Below are 7,603 nucleotides of genomic sequence, written 5' to 3' on the forward strand. Positions count from 1 at the left end.
TTCCTCCCGGATCTCATCATCATCATGTAGGATGTTTCCTGTGTTTTTTTGAGATAGACTATTTATCTGGTTGCTTGTTCTATCCGCCCTAGCCTTCCAAGCTAGGAGAGACCCACATCTTTCCCCATAAGCAAACTTTTAGAGTTTACTGACGTCCCACCTGTCCTTTAAAATATTATCCAAATTTGCCTGCAATTCTGCCCGAAGGCCCGCAAGCTCAGTTTGTAGACCTAAAACTTGGTTCTGAGCATTAGCCGAGGCCCACTGCAGCTCCTGTTCTTTACTTTTAATCTTACGGAGCCCATCCTCCTCCGCCTTTCTCTTGGATTTACTTTGTCTGATCTTTAGCGAGGTAAAGACACCTCTTAAAAAAGCCTTAAAGGCCTCCCGTGCTATCTGATCATTTGTAGTCCCAAGATTGTGGCTAAAGTATTGTTGTGCTTGGGCTATTACTTCAGCTTTTACAGCCTCTTTTGATAGTAGGGATCGATCTAGGGTCCATCTCAACTGGTGTTTTCTTTGCTTTAGATTCACTACCAAAGCCACAGCTGAATGGTCAGAGAGAATCGCAGGAACATAGGAGATTGAATCCACATCTGAAAAAATAATCTGACCTAACAAAAAAGAATCTATTCTGGAGTGGTGTCTATATTTTTTACTATAAAAGGAGAAATCTTTTTGGGAACCATTTTTCACTCTCCATACATCTATAAGACTAAATTCCTTCATAAGAGTTTTCAGCTCCGAATATGATCTGCGAGGAACAGTGTATTTGGCTTTAGAAGTGCGATCCAGAAACCCATCAAAAACAAGATTAAAGTCTCCCCCAAAACAACAGGAGCAGAGGTGGCCAATAAACTTGTATTTAGCTTAATCATAGCCCCTAGATTATCGTGGTTCGGCCCATAATACACCGCACATACCAGGGGCGTGCCATGTATCGTGAGGATGGCCACCAGCCACCTTCCGGATTGGTCTGTTTCACACTTTTCAACCTTTATCCCACTATTACCTTTAATAATAATTGCTACACCCCAAGAGCTACCACTTCGTTCTGAGTACAGGCCTTCCTGGATCCATCTAGACTTACTAAACCCCGTCCTACACTCTTGAGCCTCTAAGTGGGGTTCTTCCAGGAGACATAAATGGGCCTTGGAGTTATACAGATATTCGGCCATCCTAGATAATTTCCTCCTATCTCTGAGGCCATTTACGTTCCAACTTATTATTTAAATTCTTGTGGTACTAGCCATTTATTAGAGATTCCAGAAAAGAGAGAAAGAGACATGTTACATACCCAAGCTAGTGATGCACTTTCTATTACTTTTGTTGTATCAGGACTAATTTTTTGTTTTTTTTGTTTTGCTTCCCTCCCCAGCCCCCCACCCAACACCCTCCACCCCCTGAGGAACCCCCTTGTGTTTCCCTATGGCGATCATTGTCGCCTATTCAGGACTACCCCTACACCAGCAACAGAACAAACCCCTAATAAGTGTAAAAAAAAAAACAACCCCTTATCAACATTGACGTTGACACTATGCTAGAGGCTACTCCCAAAAAAAAAAAATATATATATATATTATTATTATTTTTCTCTTTTTATATATATATATATATATTTTTTTTTTTCCCTTCCTCTTTCCATTTCCCCCATCCTTTTTCTATTTATTTTATATTTTGTATTTTTAGTGGATATAAGTATATATATATTTTATTCCCTTCCTTACTTCTCTTCCTAATTATTTATCCCTCTGCTGAAATAGGGAGGGAGGGATAAATATTGTTATGGGATTCGCCTCCAAAACACATGCTTAAGATGGAACAGGTGGAGAGTTCTCTTTCATTAAAATCAGAAAAGTATCCACTTCCTGGGAAGAGCTAAAGTTATGGAGCTTATTCCTCCACATCACTTTCAGGAGCGCCAGGAACTTCATCTGGACATTTGCCTCCAAGCTCCTAAGCTCAGGCATTCTTGAACCCAGCTCCCATTGCCTTTGAGCAGTTCGTTTACCGACATCAGAGCGGATTTGATAGTTAACAGAGTTGAGTTGTAATGTTGTATCTGTTAATGCCCTTCCCAAAATCAGCTCAAGACAAGGGAGGAACATGGCGGTGGGCTGACGCCGGTCGTAGGAGCTCCTGCACCAGCCAGATAAATCTCCCCTATAACATATAGCATGCAGTACCTTTTCAATGCTGCCGGAGCCGATTTGAAGCGGTGAGAACGGTGGGTGATTTCTTTTCATGTTTTGGTGCAAGATGGAATTATTTTGTCTGTTTGTTTGTTTGTATCTGGGCGTTTTCGTCTTCTCCGCTTTGATGGGCTGTGGCTGCGGCTGTCGGGAGGCCCTGTAGTGTAACGCGACATAGCGGTGATTGCTGATTTCCGGGCCGAGGAGCTGACAGAGCTGACGGCGTCCATCTGAACGGTGAGAGCTGCGCTTTTTCTTCTCCTTTCCTGAGCAGGGGGTTAGCGCCTGTGACTTTGTGTTGCTTTTCGTTTTTGCCGGTTCTGCCGTTTGATGTCCTGCAGCTACCAGGAAAACTACAGAGAAAAGAGGCTTAACGCAACACAGCGGTGCTTTAGGACCGGGGAGCCGAACCTGTATGGGGTGGAGACAGACGTGGATGTTCGTGCCTGTGAACTATACGGCGCTCGCTGCTCAAAGGTTTGGAGGAAGTTTCAGGCGGCAGTTGCCAGGATCGATTTTCGAACTTCAGGAAGGGCAGCAGCTGCACGGTCACGGTCAGTGGTGGTAGGGGGGGACTGGATTACCGGGAACTGGCAGACTGCTTACTAGTGGGGAGGAAAGTTGTTGGCAAACAAGTATTGCCCATGGAAGAGGCCCCCTCTGCAGAAAACAGAGAGAGAGCACTCCCCGCACCTCCAGTACCTCTAATACCCTTAGTACCCTCAGCACCTTTTGCATTTCCACCTAGGAACAGATACCAGCTCCGTTCCCAGAACGAGCTGAAGAGCGCTGTCACACTAACAGCTCAGGAGGGGGCGCTGGGGGGGAGGGGAGGCTTAGTCGCACTGACACCACTCAAAAAGAAAAAGTCTACAAAGGTTGGAGAACTCAGAAAGCGAAAAAACCTTCGGGATTCTGTCCTCCCTTTAAAGCCCACAACCTCACTTAAATCATATTTTAAGATTATGGAACAGGTGGCCATCTCTAGAGGAGGGAAAACCCCAAAATCTCCTGCAACACAACAAGACTTTTCTACCATTCCTACTGAGAATAGGTATGCTTCTCTGCCTTGTGACCCTGACATGAATGAAGGAAGGGTATCGGAGTCTTCTGTCCCTGTCCTTGTGGACCAGATGGACACCGTTACATCACCTCTCCGCTCTGGACCCACCGTCAGCCCGTACTCGATTAGCTCCATGGTAGATCTTATACCAGCCTTTTCGGACAGCAATGGTGATAAACTTCAAAAACAGACGGCTGCAGGCAGCCATAGCATCAGAGAGCCTGAGCCTCAGCCTGAAAAGGCTTATAAGGGGCAGTCGCAATTGGGAGAGTCATTTCAGTCTCTCAGGGGGGATATATTCTCTAAATTTGAGACCTCAGAAGCCAACCAAAAAGCAATACACGAGAAATGTGAAACTCTGGAGTCTAAATTAGACGACATATGTAAGCGCACCGGGGCCTTATAATTAGAAGTAGAAGCACTCACTGAAGTAGTTCAGGGGAACACAAAAAACATTCGAGATCTGAAGACACAAAACAGCTCACTCCAGATGGACATTGAAAGACTAGAAATGCAGGCAAGGAGGAATAATTTAAGGTTCCTGAAAATTTCGGAGGGGGCGGAATGTGGGGATGTCAAAACTTTCATTTACAAATTACTTAGAGAAGGTCTACTGAAATATAGACCTGACATTAACCTAGAAAAGGAAATTCAGAGGGCTCATAGAGATCCCTTCAGGCTCCATCCAGACAGGAAGGCTCCCAGAAAGATCTTGGTCAATTTCCACACTTATACAGTTTAAGTATGAGCGGAAAATCCGTTCCGCTCGCGAATTTTGCGAATTTTCGGTAAATTCGCGATCCGCGAATTTACCGAGAATTCGCAAATCCGCGAGCGGCGGATTATTCCGGGGGCAAAAGTTGAACCTGTTGTAACTATTTTAGGATGGCGCCGGCAAGCTGCCAGCGCCATCCTAAAATAGTTACTAAGTTAGCTTCAACAGGAAGCTCTAATAGATAAAATCGAGCAGGTGCTCGATTTTATCTATTAGAGCTTCCTGTTGAAGCTAATTTAGTAAGTATTTTAGGATGGCGCTGGCAGCTTGCCGGTGCCATCCTAAAATAGTTACAACATGCCCTTCCTGTAGCGTCGTCGAGGCAGGTGTGCCTTCTTCACAAATCAACCGTGGAAAATCAGCTGGGATGCTGGATAGAGGCTTTTGCATCCTTGACTTTCACGAGCACAATACCCGTGCTGTTCTTGTGACCAGGGGTTTCTTTCTCTTCATCTGCTGAACTGATCTTTCTCTGACCTTTTATACACACAAGAAGCATGTTGAACGCGCATGGTAGCCCTGCCCGTTTGGCCCCGCCCACACACTCGCGGTTTGCACCGTCTGCCCGCCATTCACCCACTATGATGGACAGCTCACTCAAGGGACCCCTGCGCCCGTCGGGGCGATTGCATAGTAACACACACATGGTCGCTCGAATTCAGTGACTCATTCATTAGCCCAAAAACAATCGTGAGCGTCGTCGAGGCTGGACAGGTGTGCCTTCTTCCCAACTCTACCGTGGAAAATAAGCTGTGATGCTGGATAGAGGCCTCACAAGAGGCATGTGCACTCGCATGGAAGCCCCGCCCCCGCCCCAAATCCGCGGATCCGCAAATCCGCAAAATCCGCGGATCGTGGATCCGCAAAATCCGCCCATGCTTAATACAGTTAAGGAGCTGATTTTGGGAAGGGCATTAACAGATACAACATTACAACTCAACTCTGTTAACTATCAAATCCGCTCTGATGTCGGTAAACAAACTGCTCAAAGGCAATGGGAGCTGGGGTCAAGCCGAAGAACTAACTGTACTAATTGTAGTAAGACCTGAACAGGACCAGTCAGCAAAAGAAGAACAGGTTTGGGCAGAAGAAGATCAATATGAAATAAGACCTGAACAGGAACCGATAGAGGAAGAAGAACAGGTTTGGGCAGATGAAGTCCCAATAACAAGACCTGAACAGGAACAGGTAGAGAGTGACTCTGAAGAAGAGAAACGGATTGTGCCTAAACATAGCGAAATTAAAAGAGCTCTGGAGAAAGACAAAGAGGGTGAAAGTGCAGTACAAATTAAAAGAGTCAGAAAAGGTGACAACTGGCCAGGTGGAGTAAAAAAGATTAAGATACTATCTGAGAAAAACCAAATGAAAGACCTGAACAAGTGAATGAGGTTACTAGTTAAATTCAGTCTAAGCAGTCGATTGTAAAAAACATTAGAAGAAGTCCAAGACTGAGAATTCTCAAGGGTCCTGAGTGGACCTACGTAATATTAGAGGAATTTGAAAATTTGGATTTGAGTGAAGAGACAGAAGAAGAAGAAGAAGTAAAAGCTGCACAGATTGATGGAGGAAACGTGAGGCCTCCTTGAAGAAACCGAAAAGTTTGAATTTAACAAGTAAAGAAAAGAAAAGAAGAGAAATTTTCTTAGACCAAAATGGCTAAAGACAGGGTTACTGAAAGACCAAAACGAAGTTGCACTCAAATATGTTGTAGGGCTTACATGTGTAGAATTTTATTAGTGGTCTCAGTATGGCTATTCCTAACAGTAGCAGTTCCTTATCTTATGATAATAGGCAAGAAGAACGAAACAGATACTAATGAAAAGACAGCTACCATGAAAGGAGATAGAGTAGAATTGGAAGCAGCAGATGAGATAGATTTGCATCACACAGTATCCCATAATGACACGTCTTCAAATGTCTTCACAAAGTTGTTGTTTCAGTATGTAGACACAATGGAGATTAGTGAATGTTATGTCCGTATGAAATTACCAGCTTCAGTGTCAGAAGGAGTCACATACCATCATTTACCTTTAACATATAGCATTTCATGTAGGGTACTAACAAGTCTATTCTGTAGAATAGGAAAACTTCAATATTATTACTCAAACTTAGATGTAGTATTTTCAGAAATTTCTATTCGAAAAAATATGAATCTAGTGCTTAGAAGTCTAGACGCACAGTTTATGGGTGAGTTTTTCCTAACAATTAACTGGCACATGCATCAACATAGGCTTTTGCGATTCCTAAATTGCGATTATTAAGGAATCGCAAAAGCCTATGCATGTAGGAATCGCTATAAAAATAGCGATTCCTAAACCTTCCTTAATTGCTACTCGCAAATTGCTAGTCGCAATTAAGGAATGCTGACCCATTTATTCCTATGGGCCTACAAGCCCATAGGAATAAATTGGAGATTGCATGAGCAATTTGCGAGTACCAGTAGGTACTCGCAAATTGCTCATGCAGTTTCAAGGGAGCAAGGGTGTCAAAATGACACCCTGTTGCACCCCAGAAACTGATCTGTGCACATATGTTGCACACACACATGCCCTAAGGGCATGTGTGTGCGCAACATGAAACTTTGAAAAATGCACAAAAGTGCATTTTTCAAAGTTTTTGCAAATTACCATGAAGTTCAACTTCATGGTAATTTGCTACTCCTATTAGCAAAATCGCCAATTTTTTAACTTTCAATCATTGCATTTAAGGAATCTCAATTTGGGATTCTTTAAATGCAATCGCAATTTAAGGAATTGCAATTTAGAGATTCCTTAACCCCATGGCTGCTAGGCGTTTTCCCGTCCTGCGCTGGGTTTTATTATTCTTCATTGTTTTATGACGAGCTGGCCTTGTCATCCGCGCACGGCAGGTAAGCGCCATGACGAGCCCAGCTCGTCATTAGCCTCGAAGGGGTTAAATTGCGATTTTTGCATTTGGGATGATGCATCCCAAATGCAAAAATACCCGGGGCAAAGGGGCGGATTCTGAGTATCTGCCCGTTTGCGACCGGTCTTCGGTTTGATGCAGGGGGCCCATTGTCAATAGATGTAGAAAAGGCACACAAAAATAACCTAACATGTACATTATGTGAAGAAGAGAAGGTGTTCTTGAATGTAGTTGAAAAAAGGAGATAGGAATTCCAAAGAGAAGCTGCTGAACAGAAAACCCATGTACCTCCATGGGCTGAAAAAGAGGGATTTTATACAGCTGGCAAAGCTCATGCTCAGATGTCCCTAGACTTTGTGAAGAAAGGGAAAACTTGCCTCCATAGATTAAAGACAGACTATATTAACATATTTATTGGTTCCAGTGAATGTGAACATAACTTCCTGATTCTGGGAGGTTGGGGACTAAAAGGGGAAACTGATCCAGTATTTCCTGGGGTTTACTACATGTATAGTAATAATGCTTACTATAAGCTGCCTGCAAGGTGGTACGGAAGTTGCTACTTTGGGATTGTATTTCCGAAAATACACCATGTAAAAAGAATCTCTGGAAGCAATGAAAGCACTAATGAACTAACACGAAGAAAGAGAGCTCGATTTTCAGATATAATAGATGAAATATTTGGTG

Source organism: Lissotriton vulgaris, unplaced genomic scaffold (genome assembly GCF_964263255.1).
Source record: "Lissotriton vulgaris unplaced genomic scaffold, aLisVul1.2 SCAFFOLD_756, whole genome shotgun sequence".
NCBI classification, from domain to species: Eukaryota; Metazoa; Chordata; class Amphibia; order Caudata; family Salamandridae; genus Lissotriton; species Lissotriton vulgaris.